Genomic DNA, 13,892 nt, shown 5'->3' on the forward strand with positions numbered 1-13,892 from the left:
TCTTTTGCCCCCTTGTGTCAGTTGGGCGAGGCTCATCGTCACCCTCGCTAGGTGGCCCCTTCCCCTTATGTTTGGTGTTTAGCTTACTGGCCTGTTTGAAGACCCAACAATTTTTGTTGGAATGATTGGCAGGTTTGTCAGGGGTGCCATGAATCTGGCAAGGCCGATCGAGTATTTTGTCCAAAATGGATGGACCATCTTTGTTTCCTTTGAATGGCTTCTTCCACTGACTGGATTTAGAGCCACTGAATCCAGTGTTGACCGCCATGTCTTCGGTACCTTCATTATTGCTTCGATGCTTATGTTTGTTGCGTCGTGGCCTACCATTGCCATCTCTGGCTTTAGAGGTGCCAGGGACGCTGGTGCTGCTGCTTCTACGAGCTAGCCAGCTGTCTTCTCCCGCGCAAAAGCAGTTCATGAGTGCGGTAAGAGCTGCCATGGACTTCGATTTTTCTGGGCCGAGGTGTCGGGCAAGCCATTCATCACGGATGCTATGTTTAAAGGCCACGAGGGCTTCGGCATCCGGACAATCAACAATTTGGTTCTTTTTAATTAAGAACCTAGTCCAGAGTTTTCGGGCTAACTCTCCGGGTTGCTGGACTATATGAGTAAGGTCATCGGCGTCTGGAGGCCGGACATATGTACCTTGGAAGTTGTCTCTAAAGGCATCTTCCAAATTTTCCAAGCTACCAATGGAGTTCTCTGGGAGGCTGTTTAACTAGTGATGCACTGGTCCTTTCAGTTTTAGGGGGAGATATTTGATGGCGTGGAGATCGTCACCGTGAGCCATATGGATATGGAGAAGGAAATCTTCTATCCATACCGCGGGATCTATCGTGCCATCATATGATTCAATGTTTACGGGTTAAAACCCTTCTGGGAACTAGTGCTGCATTACCTCATCGGTAAAGCAGAAGGGGTGTGCGACCCCTCTGTATCGAGCAACGTCACGACGGAGTTTGGATGACATCTGTATGCGGCTTTCGGCCCGGGTGAGGTTATGCCTATCGCGCCAGGCCTGATGGTCGTCTTCTCATGTTGGGCCATGCCCCATTGATCCATAGATTGATCTGCCTTGGCCTACTCTATTGTCTAGGTCATGTAATAGGTCGTAGGTGTATCCTGGAGCCATTGTCTCTCTGCCTCTATGGCGAGGTGGTGCGGGTTGGTGTTTGGCATAGATGGCCGCTTTATCTCGCCCACACGGTGGCCGGTCTAGTTCATCAGCGTTGTCATATCTTGACGGTATTGGCTCGAGGGCCTCGTCGTCAAATTGTGGCAGTAGCCGATGCTTCAGATAACTCTTTGTTGGGCGTTGGAGGCCATATTCTTCGGTAGCTAGGACCTGGGTCCATCTGTCGTTGAGTGTATCATGTTTGGCTTGGAGTTGTTGCTGCTTCTTTTTTAGGCTTCTCGCAGTGGCGATTAGTTGGCACTTAAAGCGCTCCTGCTCAAGGGGTTCCTCTGGCACGATGAAATCTTCGTTGCCGAGGCTGACATCATCCTCGGAGATCAGTAGATAGTTGATGTCTTTCGAATCCTTGTTCCCGGCTGGATCATCGGGGTTAACATGCCCCTCCTCCCCACCATCCTGTTCGGATGCGGGCTTGACGGGGGCTTCGGGGTCTTCGGCGTTCTCTGGAGTGTTATTGTCTCCAGTGCCGGTATTACTATCTTTTTCACAACGTGATTTTGAGAAGCGTCGTTGGCGTCGACGCTTCGGTGGTGCCTCTGCAAGTTTGTCCTCAACTAGATCCTTCCCGTCTTCCCGTCATCCTCTTTGGGTGTACCCACCATATACACGTCGTATGTGGAGGTGGCCGTCCAACATCCGGTAAACGGCGGGTCTTAGCCTTGCTCGTCTCCGGCATCGTCGTCCATGCCGTCGATGTCTTCGGAGGTGTAATCCAGCATGTCAGTTAAGTCCTCGATGGTGGCTATGAAGTGGGTGGTGGGTGGGACATAAAATTCCCTACTCTCAACCCCTAATCCGGGCTGGGTGTTGTTCAGAGGTGATCCCTCTATAGTGGTGAGGGATCGCATTAAGTCTAGAGCCTCGTTAAGAGCGAGGATTGGACGGGGAAACGAGAGTCCGTAGAGCTAGCCAGGGCAAAAGCCTCCTGGCCATGCTCACTTGGCGTGGACTTCGAGAGTTTGGAGCTAGAGTCCGGGGACGAGTCCGGCCTTTCAATGATAGGGGGAACCCAGTCTGACTCCGGGCTTGCTGAGGACACAATCGCCTCCGGATCTCCGATAGTGAGCTTCATAGCAGAGAGTCCAGCGGGCTCCAAACTCCCATCTTCAGACCCCGACAGTTTGCTCCGGATCTAAGGCCAGAGCGGTGGTCGGGGCCGTGAACCCTTTGAAGATCAAGTCTCCTCGGGTATTAGCGATATAATTCAGGTTCCCAAAACTGATCTGATGACCATTGGTATAGTTGTCGATCTGTTTGAGGTGGCCAATTGAGTTGGCACGCAGAGCGAAGCTGTCGAACAAAAAAATTTGACCGGGAGGAAAGTTTCCCCTAAAATAGTATCGTTTTTGATGATCAAATGAGCCATCGAACCTTCTGTCGACGGCACAGTGGAACTCTCAATGAAAGCACCAATGTCGGTGCCAAAACCGGTCGATCTCGGGTAGGGGGCCCCGAACTGTGCATCTAAGGATCGAAGGTAACAGGAGACAAGGGGGACACAATGTTTACCCAGGTTCGGGCCTTCTTAATGAAGGTAAAACCCTACGTCCTTCTTGATTGTATTTGATGAGTATAGGGGTTACAAGAGTTGATCTACCTCGAGATCGTCATGGCTAAACCCTAGATGTCTAGCCTATATGAATTCTGATAGCCTCTACAGATTAACCCCTTCGGTTTATATAGATATCGGAGGGGCCTAGGGTTATGCAGAGTCGGTTTATAGACAAAGGAAAGTACGCATCCGGACACCAAACTTGCCATCCACGCAAAGGAGAGTCCCATCCGGACACGGGGGAAGGCCTTCTACCTTGTATCTTCACGGCCCATTATTCCGGCTCACAACACACGGGCCGGACTCTCACAGACCCCTTAATTAGTCCAGGACTCCCTCAATCGGGTCGAGGAAGATGGTCTTCCATGCTTCAGCGAGGCACTCATCTTCTTTGGACGTCCACTTGACGCGCGGCTCAACAGTCCTAGCCTCCGCTTCTTCTTTTTCTCTTTCCTCGCCGGCGTAGGTGCCGGCTCCTCCTCCTCCTCGCCGTAGTCGAGCTCGTCATCCATGTCGTCGGCGAGGTCCATTGTATCGTCTTGCGCCTGGAACCCAGGGGAGGCGGTGGCGGCGGCCGATCCGTTCGTGATGATCTCGTCCATGTCGGCTTCCATCGCGCCGGGGTTGCCGAAATGCGATGATGAGGCTTGCGAGAAGTGCAGGGCGCCACTGCGCAGAGGCGGCGTAAGCCGGTGGCGAGTAGGTGTACGGAGGTACTGGACACCGGCGAACATGGGCGAGGGCATGCGCTGGTCGGGGTTTAGACCGGAGGGTGAGGCGTGTTGTCCATGCGGAAAGGTGATGTTGGGGTTGATTCTGCCATGCACGTCGCCGTTGGCGTAGCCAGGCGAGGGTGCACACCCCCAAGGCTGCGGCGATGGCGAGAAGCTGGCCGATGACCCAACGCTCTGCTGGCTCCAGGCAGCTTGCGGGCCATGCCGCCAGGTGGATTCATCATCCCCACGCGAGACGCCTCTGCCTGCTCCGCCGCTGCCGCACTATCCCAGGCCCTATTGGCGTTGATCCTGTTCCGCCGGTCGATGGTGACAGCCTCCCGGTGCCGAACCTCCGCCTTCCAGTCGGCGTTCGACATTCTCGATGGTTTTGTCGGTGGTGCGCTCGGCTTCCTCTGCTTCGGCTGGGTGGCATCGGCAACAGTAGTGGCACGAGGGGCAGTATACTTCTTCGGCGGCATGGTGGGATGGCGGCCGGATGGCGGGGAGAGGGAGGAGAATGGCGGGAGAAGAGGGGCAGAAGGGGGGAATGGAGGGAAATGGAGGGGAAAAGCGGGGGATCGGCTGGAAAAAGTGTCGTCTCTCGCTAATAGAGCGGACCTACGCGCCTTTTTTCTTCGGTCGGCTCCCCCAGGCGGCCCCCGGGGGCTTGGGTTCATCTTGGGTTCGCCCACTTGTACATCAAGCTCCTAAGAGAATGGTTTTTAACCCCTTTCCGCGACGGCATTTGGAACCGTCGCCAAGTGAGTGTGGGCGATAGGGGGGGTCCTTCCCACAGGACCCAGAAACCATCGGGGATATGCCCTCCTGGCACACACGTTAGGCAAAATGAGGTCGTGTGCGACCAGCGAGCGCTCAAATACAGAAATACATACAGTAGAGCTAAAAAATACAATTATACGGCGAAATTGTTTCCGGTCGCAAGTACATCCCACACAGTCAGTCCCCGCTAAACGTTTCCGTCCGTATGTACATCCCACACAGTCGCCCCGAGGAAAACGTTTCCATTCATAGGTACATCACACATAATTTTTCCCGTTAAATCGCTTGCGTTATTGAATATATCACACACGGTTCATGGAAGAAACTGTGTGGCAGAGGCTGTCCATCACACACAGTTTTCATGTGGTAAACGTTTGCGCAAGGTGGCCTAACACAAACAGTTTTCAAGAGAAAGCCATGTGTGATTGTTCATTGATCCGACACGGTTTATTCCTACAAACTGTGTGCATTGACTAAGGTCATCGCCCACGGTATTTTTTCAACAACCGTTTGCAATAGCAAAACCCAATTAGCAGGCTAATTATCCAATTATTCATAATCCATTTATTAATATAATTGACAGTTCATATTAAGCACACGATATATTTCATTTTCATGATTGAAATACATCAGAGTACAACATCATATAGCTTCAACACTCAGCTACCCCATTACACAACTACACCAGGACCAAGTTTCACAAGCAACATCTATAACCTTTCAAAATTAGCATCATAGACGGTACATAGATAGATGTATCTCATCTAGAAAACTGTTGAAGCAGAAGGAGAAGATTGAGCCTTCATTGATGTTGAAGGTCTTTGTAACTTTAGGCAGTGCCTGTGGATGATTGACTGTCCATCCTTCGTCCTCTTCAGGAACACTTCAATATTAAACTGTGGGTGTTGTATGAATACCTTCCTTGCCTCCTGACCATACATGTGGTTTGAGAGGTAATCATCAGTGAACTGCTTTGGAAAGGCCTGGAAACAAGGATGTGCATAAATATCTTCTCTATATTGGAAATCAGGCAAAGAAATAAAAAAAAGGCAAGGTATAATAGTTAGTACCATCCTGTAATGAACTGATGTCTTCTTCATTGTGCAGACAAAGATCTTGTTGTTTTTTGTCGCTAATTTCTTTATCCTAACAATCTTTCTGAGTTTCTTGACTTGATTGGTATTCATGGACAACTCATTTCCCCATATGCAAAAAGGCTCGAACAGTGGGTCAAAACCTCTGACAGCAGGACCTACATGTGCAAGACCAAATTGTTAAAAACCTAAATATTAGAATGGTTCCTACAATTGCACAATAATGTGCTATTAGACAACGGACCATGCACGTGCTAACCTCGATTGTAAACCTCAGTGCTTCCCATTGTTTCCCTGCAACACATATAAGGTAGTTAGCCATCAGGTTAAGTAAGGGTTCGTATGCTATCAGTAAAATATGTTGATGAAAAATAATCACATTGCAGATTCATCAGATTAACTGAAGCCACACGGAAAATCCATTTATCCAAACCAAGCATGATTAAGAACTAGTAAATATAGCACTTGTATATGTTTCTCATGTATTAAGTGCAGCCAAATTCGATGTATTCCTCACATGCACACCAATACAAAATTCTACCCATGACAATTGGACATCGCATTGCAGAAATGAACCAAGCAGTTAACTAAACACCACAACAAATGAACCAAACATTAACTAAGCACCACATTGCACAATATAACATACTCCTAATAAAAGATCAGACAGTTAACCGGATAATTAACTACAACCAATTGTAGCAATTGTATTTGTTTCTCATGTATTTACTATAGCCAAATTCAATTTATTCCTCACATGGTATACAATAACAGAATGCACCCACAATTTTGTAAAGATAAATTCGATTTATTTCTCACATGGAAGACAATACAAAATTGCAGCCTGAAGAATTGAACATCACATTTGCAGAATTGAACCAAACAGTTCACTGAAGACGACAACTAATTAACAAAATAGTTAATAAGTGAGCACCACACTGCACGACATATAGAACATATACACTAGGGCAACAGATTGCATGGTAAAATTAGATAGCACAATTCACTAGAATTTGTGAAGGAAAGGCAGGAGCAGCACACGCAACAGGTAAACCGAGCATGCTTAACCGGCGTAGCTAGAAAATGGCAAGGTGCTCCTTCAAGATCTGGGGTTCGGCACGAATGGCAGCCATCGTGACCTCATCCACGCATGTGGCCGTGATTTGCTTCCCCCTGCCAAATGCTCCTTAAGGTCCTGGCTATACTGCGTGCACCATGGCTTAGCTCGGCGCTTATTTGGTGGAGGGGTCGGTGATTTGGGTGGAAGGTGTCGCGCTCGCGCCGGTGGTAGGGGCATGTGGGATGTGGAAGGAGGAGGAGGATGGGGGTCGGGTGTGGATTAGCTGCCTGGATAGGCGAGGCCGAGGAGCGTGAAGGAGGGTCACCGGCAAGTAGGCGGCGCTGCAAGCAAGGAGTGAAGGTTTCAACTTGGAAAGGAAGGCGGAAAGAGGGGAAATGTGGCTTTTGGTAAGGGGGAGGGGCCGGGAGGTAGATATTTCTGCGGAAGCCGAAAATTTGGAATCGCTTCAGCCAAAAAACTGGCGCGCAAAGTGTCATCAGACATAGTCCCTTATTTAGAACTGTGTACGATATGTGAGCATCACAAATGATTCAGATATCTTAACCCGTGTGTGTTGAGTTTGAACGTCAAACATTTTGGTTCGAATTTCCCTGGTTACAGTGGTCATCCACGTCATTGCATAATTTGGGTACACAAAGGAGACTAACTGTGTGCGATCTACTTGATTTATAGTATTATACACCGACGATGCTCCAAGATATTTTGTGCTGCATCTGACACTGTTGGTGATAATAAACTGTGTGTGATCTACTTGATTTATTGTCTTGATCATTTGAATTACGTAATGGGGTCACAAATACAAAGGATGGTGTTTGAATTGTTAGAACTTTTATCTGCGGTGAACATGCAACTATAGGTGTGTCATCAAAAAAATTGGAATTATTCAGGGTTCGTTTGTACATTTTTATACATTAACTAGGTTTTCCAGGCATTTTATGCGCATAATTCAAATTTGAACAACATGCAGATGCTCTAGTGCATATAAACTTGTTGAAAAAACAAATATGTGTCCTTGGTTGCATGCTTAGGTCCCATGCAAGAAATGGGAATGAATTTCAAACGCCCTGCCACCGTCACTAGGCCGCAAACATTGAGATACCTGGTTTTAAATTCTAGTAAATCCAAAACTCGTCTAAAATTCATGAAACTTGGCATGCTATCATGTAGCGGCATCAACATGCCGTGGTAAAAAAATTGTCCCATTTAGGGCAGGTTTGGGTATAAGCTCCTCACAACAAGTGTGATGGTTTCAGTAGGGAACGTGCCACCTTTGGGGACAAAGAGATATCTGTTGCCTCTTATTGCTTTCAAAAAATTTCGAGTGTCAATGTAGAACAACAAGAGTGTTGTGTTCAATTTTGGAAATTTTCGGGGTTCGTTTGGACATTTTTATGCATTAACTGAGTTTTCAATGCATTTATGTGCATAATTCAAATTTGAACTACATGCACATGCTCCAGTGCATATAAATTGGTTGAAAAATCAAATCTGTGTCCTTGGGTGCATGCTTAGGTCCCATGCAAGAAGTGGGAATAAATTTCAAACACTAGTGCACCGTTGATTGCCGACAAAACATTGAGATGCCTGGTTTTTAAATTCTAGTAAATCCAAAACTCGTCTGAAATTCATGAAACTTGGCATGCTATCATGGAGCGGCATCAACATGCCATGGTAAAATTTTTGTCCCATTTGGGGCAGGTTTGGGTATATGCTTCTCACAAACCGGAGCTTCTCACAACAAGCATGATGGTTTTCGGTAGGGAACGTACCACCATTGGGAACGAAAACGATATCCATTGCCTCTTGTTGCTTTCAAATTTTTTTCTCATGTCAACATAGAACAATAGAAGTGTTGTGTGAATTTTTGTGATTTTTCGGGGTTCGTTTGGACATTTTATGCATTAACTGAGTTTTCAATGCATTTATGTGCATAATTCAAATCTGAACTACATGCACATGCTCCAGTGCATATAAATTGGTTGAAAAATCAAATCTGTGTCCTTGGGTGCATGCTTAGGTCCCATGCAAGAAATGGGAAAGAATTCCAAACACCAGGGCACCGTTGATTGCCGGCAAAACATTGAGATGCCTGGTTTTTAAATTCTAGTAAATCCAAAACTCTTCTGAAATTCAGGAAACTTGGCATGCTATCATGGAGTGGCATCAACATGCCGTGGTACAAATTTTGTCCCATTTGGGGCAGGTTTGGGTATATGCTTCTCACAGACCAGAGCTTCTCACAACAAGCATGATGGTTTTCGGTAGGGAACGTCCCACCTTTGGGGACGCAACGGTATCCATTGCCTCTTATTGCTTTCAATTTTTTTCTCGTGTCAACATAGAACAACAAGAGTGTTGTGTGAATTTTTGTGATTTTTCGGGGTTCGTTTGGACATTTTTATGCATTAACTGAGTTTTCAATGCATTTATGCGCATAATTCAAATTTGAACTACATGCACATGCTCCAGTGCATATAAATTGGTTGAAAAATCAAATCTGTGTCCTTGGGTGCATGGTTAGGTCCCATGCAAGAAATGGGAATGAATTTCAAACACCAGGGCAACATTGATTACCGGCAAAACATTGAGATGCCTAGTTTTTAAATTCTAGTAAATCCAAAACTTGTCTGAAATTCATGAAACTTGGCATGCTATCATGGAGCGGCATCAACATGCTGTGGTACAAATTTTGTCCCATTTGGGACAGGTTTGGGTATATGCTTCTCACAAACCGGAGCCTCTCACAACAAGCATGATGGTTTTCGGTAGGGAACGTCCCACCTTTGGGGACGAAACAATATCCATTGCCTCTTATTTCTTTCAATTTTTCTTCTTGTGTCAACATAGAACAACAGGAGTGTTGTGTGAATTTTTGTGATTTTTCGGGGTTCGTTTGGACATTTTTATGCATTAACTGAGTTTTCAATGCATTTATGTGCATAATTCAAATTTGAACTACATGCCCATGCTCGAGTGCATATAAATTGGTTGAAAACTCAAATCTGTGTCCTTGGGTGCATGCTTAGGTCCCATGCAAGAAATGGGAAAGAATTTCAAACACCAGGGCGCCGTTGATTGCCGGCAAAATATTGAGATGCCTGGTTTTTAAATTCTAGTAAATCCAAAACTCTTCTGAAATTCAGGAAACTTGGCATGCTATCATGGAGCGGCATCAACATGTCATGGTACAAATTTTGTCCTATTTGGGGCAGGTTTGGGTATATGCTTCTCACAGACCGGAGCTTCTCACAACAAGCATGATGGTTTTCGGTAGGGAACATCCCACCTTTGGGGACGAAACGATATCCATTGCCTCTTATTGCTTTCAATTTTTTTCTCGTGTCAACATAGAACAACAAGAGTGTTGTGTGAATTTTTGTGATTTTTTGGGGTTCGTTTGGACATTTTTATGCATTAACTGAGTTTTCAATGCATTTATGTGCATAATTCAAATTTGAACTACATGCACATGCTCCAGTGCATATAAATTGGTTGAAAAATCAAATCTGTGTCCTTGGGTGCATGGTTAGGTCCCATGCAAGAAATGGGAATGAATTTCAAAAACCAGGGCACCATTGATTGCCGGCAAAACATTGAGATGCCTAGTTTTTAAATTCTAGTAAATCCAAAACTTGTCTAAAATTCATGAAACTTGGCATGCTATCATGGAGCGGCATCAACATGCTGTGGTACAAATTTTGTCCCATTTGGGGCAGGTTTGGGTATATGCTTCTCACAAACCGGAGCCTCTCACAACAAGCATGATGGTTTTCGATAGGGAACGTCCCACCTTTGGGGACGAAACAATATCCATTGCCTCTTATTTCTTTCAATTTTTCTTCTCGTGTCAACATAGAACAACAGGAGTGTTGTGTGAATTTTTGTGATTTTTCGGGGTTCGTTTGGACATTTTTATGCATTAACTGAGTTTTCAATGCATTTATGTGCATAATTCAAATCTGAACTACATGCACATGCTCCAGTGCATATAAATGGGTTGAAAAATCAAATCTGTGTCCTTGGGTGCATGCTTAGGTCCCATGCAAGAAATGGGAAAGAATTTCAAATACCAGGGCACCGTTGATTGCCGGCAAAACATTGAGATGCCTGGTTTTTAAATTCTAGTAAATCCAAAACTCTTCTGAAATTCAGGAAACTTGGCATGCTATCATGGAGCGGCATCAACATGCCGTGGTACAAATTTTGTCCCATTTGGGGCAGGTTTGGGTATATGCTTCTCACAGACCGGAGCTTCTCACAACAACCATGATGGTTTTCGGTAGGGAACGTCCCACCTTTGGGGACGAAACGATATCCATTGCCTCTTATTGCTTTCAATTTTTTTCTCATGTCAACATAGAACAACAAGAGTGTTGTGTGAATTTTTGTGATTTTTCGGGGTTCGTTTGGACATTTTTATGCATTAACTGAGTTTTCAATGCATTTATGTGCATAATTCAAATTTGAACTACATGCACATGCTCCAGTGCATATAAATTGGTTGAAAAATCAAATCTGTGTCCTTGGGTGCATGGTTAGGTCCCATGCAAGAAATGGGAATGAATTTCAAACACCAGGGCACCATTGATTGCCGGCAAAACATTGAGATGCCTAGTTTTTAAATTCTAGTAAATCCAAAACTTGTCTGAAATTCATGAAACTTGGCATGCTATCATGGAGCGGCATCAACATGCTGTGGTACAAATTTTGTCCCATTTGGGGCAGGTTTGGGTATATGCTTCTCACAAACCGGAGCCTCTCACAACAAGCATGATGGTTTTCGGTAGGGAACGTCCCACCTTTGGGGACGAAACAATATCCATTGCCTCTTATTTCTTTCAATTTTTCTTCTTGTGTCAACATAGAACAACAGGAGTGTTGAGTGAATTTTTGTGATTTTTCGGGGTTCGTTTGGACATTTTTATGCATTAACTGAGTTTTCAATGCATTTATGTGCATAATTCAAATCTGAACTACATGCACATGCTCCAGTGGATATAAATTGGTTGAAAAATCAAATCTGTGTCCTTGGGTGCATGCTTAGGTCCCATGCAAGAAATGGGAAAGAATTTCAAACACCAGGGCACCGTTGATTGCCGGCAAAACATTGAGATGCCTGGTTTTTAAATTCTAGTAAATCCAAAACTCTTCTGAAATTCAGGAAACTTGGCATGCTATCATGGAGCGGCATCAACATGCCGTGGTACAAATTTTGTCCCATTTGGGGCAGGTTTGGGTATATGCTTCTCACAGACCGAAGCTTCTCACAACAAGCATGATGGTTTTCGGTAGGGAACGTCCCACCTTTGGGGACGAAACGATATCCATTGCCTCTTATTGCTTTCAATTTTTTTCTCGTGTCAACATAGAATAACAAGAGTGTTGTGTGAAATTTTGTGATTTTTCGGGGTTCGTTTGGACATTTTTATGCATTAACTGAGTTTTCAATGCATTTATGTGCATAATTCAAATTTGAACTACATGCACATGCTCCAGTGCATATAAATTGGTTGAAAAATCAAATCTGTGTCCTTGGGTGCATGGTTAGGTCCCATGCAAGAAATGGGAATGAATTTCAAACACCAGGGCACCATTGATTGCCGGCAAAACATTGAGATGCCTAGTTTTTAAATTCTAGTAAATCCAAAACTTGTCTGAAATTCATGAAACTTGGCATGCTATCATGGAGCAGCATCAACATGCTGTGGTACAAATTTTGTCCCATTTGGGGCAGGTTTGGGTATATGCTTCTCACAAACCGGAGCTTCTCACAACAAGCATGATGGTTTTCGATAGGGAACGTCCCACCTTTGGGGACGAAACAATATCCATTGCCTCTTATTTCTTTCAATTTTTCTTCTCATGTCAACATAGAACAACAGGAGTGTTGTGTGATTTTTTGTGATTTTTTGGGGTTTGTTTGGACATTTTTATGCATTAACTGAGTTTTCAATGCATTTATGCGCATAATTCAAATTTGAACTACATGCACATGCTCCAGTGCATATAAATTGGTTGAAAAATCAAATCTGTGTCCTTGGGTGCATGGTTAGGTCCCATGCAAGAAATGGGAATGAATTTCAAACACCAGGGCACCATTGATTGCCGGCAAAACATTGAGGTGCCTGGTTTTTAAATTCTAGTAAATCTAAAACTCGTCTGAAATTCATGAAACTTGGCATGCTATCATGGAGCGGCATCAACATGTCGTGGTACAAATTTTGTCCCATTTGGGGCAGGTTTGGGTATATGCTTCTCACAAACCGGAGCTTCTCACAACAAGCATGATGGCTTTCGGTAGGGAACATCCCAACTTTGGGGACGAAACGATATCCATTGCCTCTTATTGCTTTCAATTTTTTTTCTCATGTCAACATATAACAACAGGAGTGGTTTGTGATTTTTTTTGATTTTTTGGGGTTCGTTTGGACATTTTTATGCATTAACTGAGTTTTCAATGCATTTATGTGCATAATTCAAATTTGAACTACATGCACATGCTCTAGTGCATAGAAATTGGTTGAAAAATCAAATATGTGTCCTTGGGTGCATGCTTAGGTCCCATGCAAGAAATGGGAATGAATTTCAAACACCAGGGCATCGTTGATTGCCGGCAAAACATTGAGATGCCTGGTTTTTAAATTCTACTAAATCCAAAATTCTTTTAACCATTGACGTGACGCCACGGGTCTTAGTTTTAATGGCTGTAGGAGGTGCCGCGCGGACAGCTGCTTGACCTTGACTAAACGGGAGGCGTGCGAGCGCCGTCCGGTGTGTAGGCTGACCGAGAGGCGTGCAAGCTGTCCTCGAGTGCGCAGGCTCACCGGGAAGCATGCGAGTTGTACGCTGCGTAGGCTCTGTGGGAAGTGAGCCCTTTGGCTTCCATGGCCGCCCTCCTTGCTCGCATCCTCTCCATTAATGGCGCCCAAGCCGTAGTTTAATTCGCTTTTTAAATATAAAACACTCATCACAAACTTTTAGTTAAAACACCCGTATGCAAACCGACAGCTTCCCCAGGAAGCCAAGAGAAAATGTGCCGAGCAGGATTTCTGCAGCTATTGATCACAAACGACTTAGATAGAACACCCGTACGAAAAGTGAGAGTAGTGCAGGATTTGTTCATTCTTTCAGTGCAAACGGTTGTTTTGGATGACCCGTGTGCAACCACGTACAAACAATTTCGTAAGATTTGCATCTGTCATATTGGGTATGTTGCCATTTGTCAAACTAGAAAGATTTATATTTGTTGATCTAGTGACATTGTCGTTTGCCAATCCTTGTAACACTGCGATTTGTCAAAATATGAAGTTAGAAATCATTAGCACTATGTAATTTTTGCAACTAAAATTCAGTAATTAAGCATAGATTTCATTCATAGATTAAGTAGTCATTCTTAATTTATACAAAAAGTTCAACTCGGCAGTTGAAACGACCAAACTTCTCCCCAATTGTTGCCAACCACGTACTGAAATAG

The sequence above is a fragment of the Triticum dicoccoides genome, chromosome 6A (assembly GCF_002162155.2).
Source record: "Triticum dicoccoides isolate Atlit2015 ecotype Zavitan chromosome 6A, WEW_v2.0, whole genome shotgun sequence".
NCBI classification, from domain to species: Eukaryota; Viridiplantae; Streptophyta; class Magnoliopsida; order Poales; family Poaceae; genus Triticum; species Triticum dicoccoides.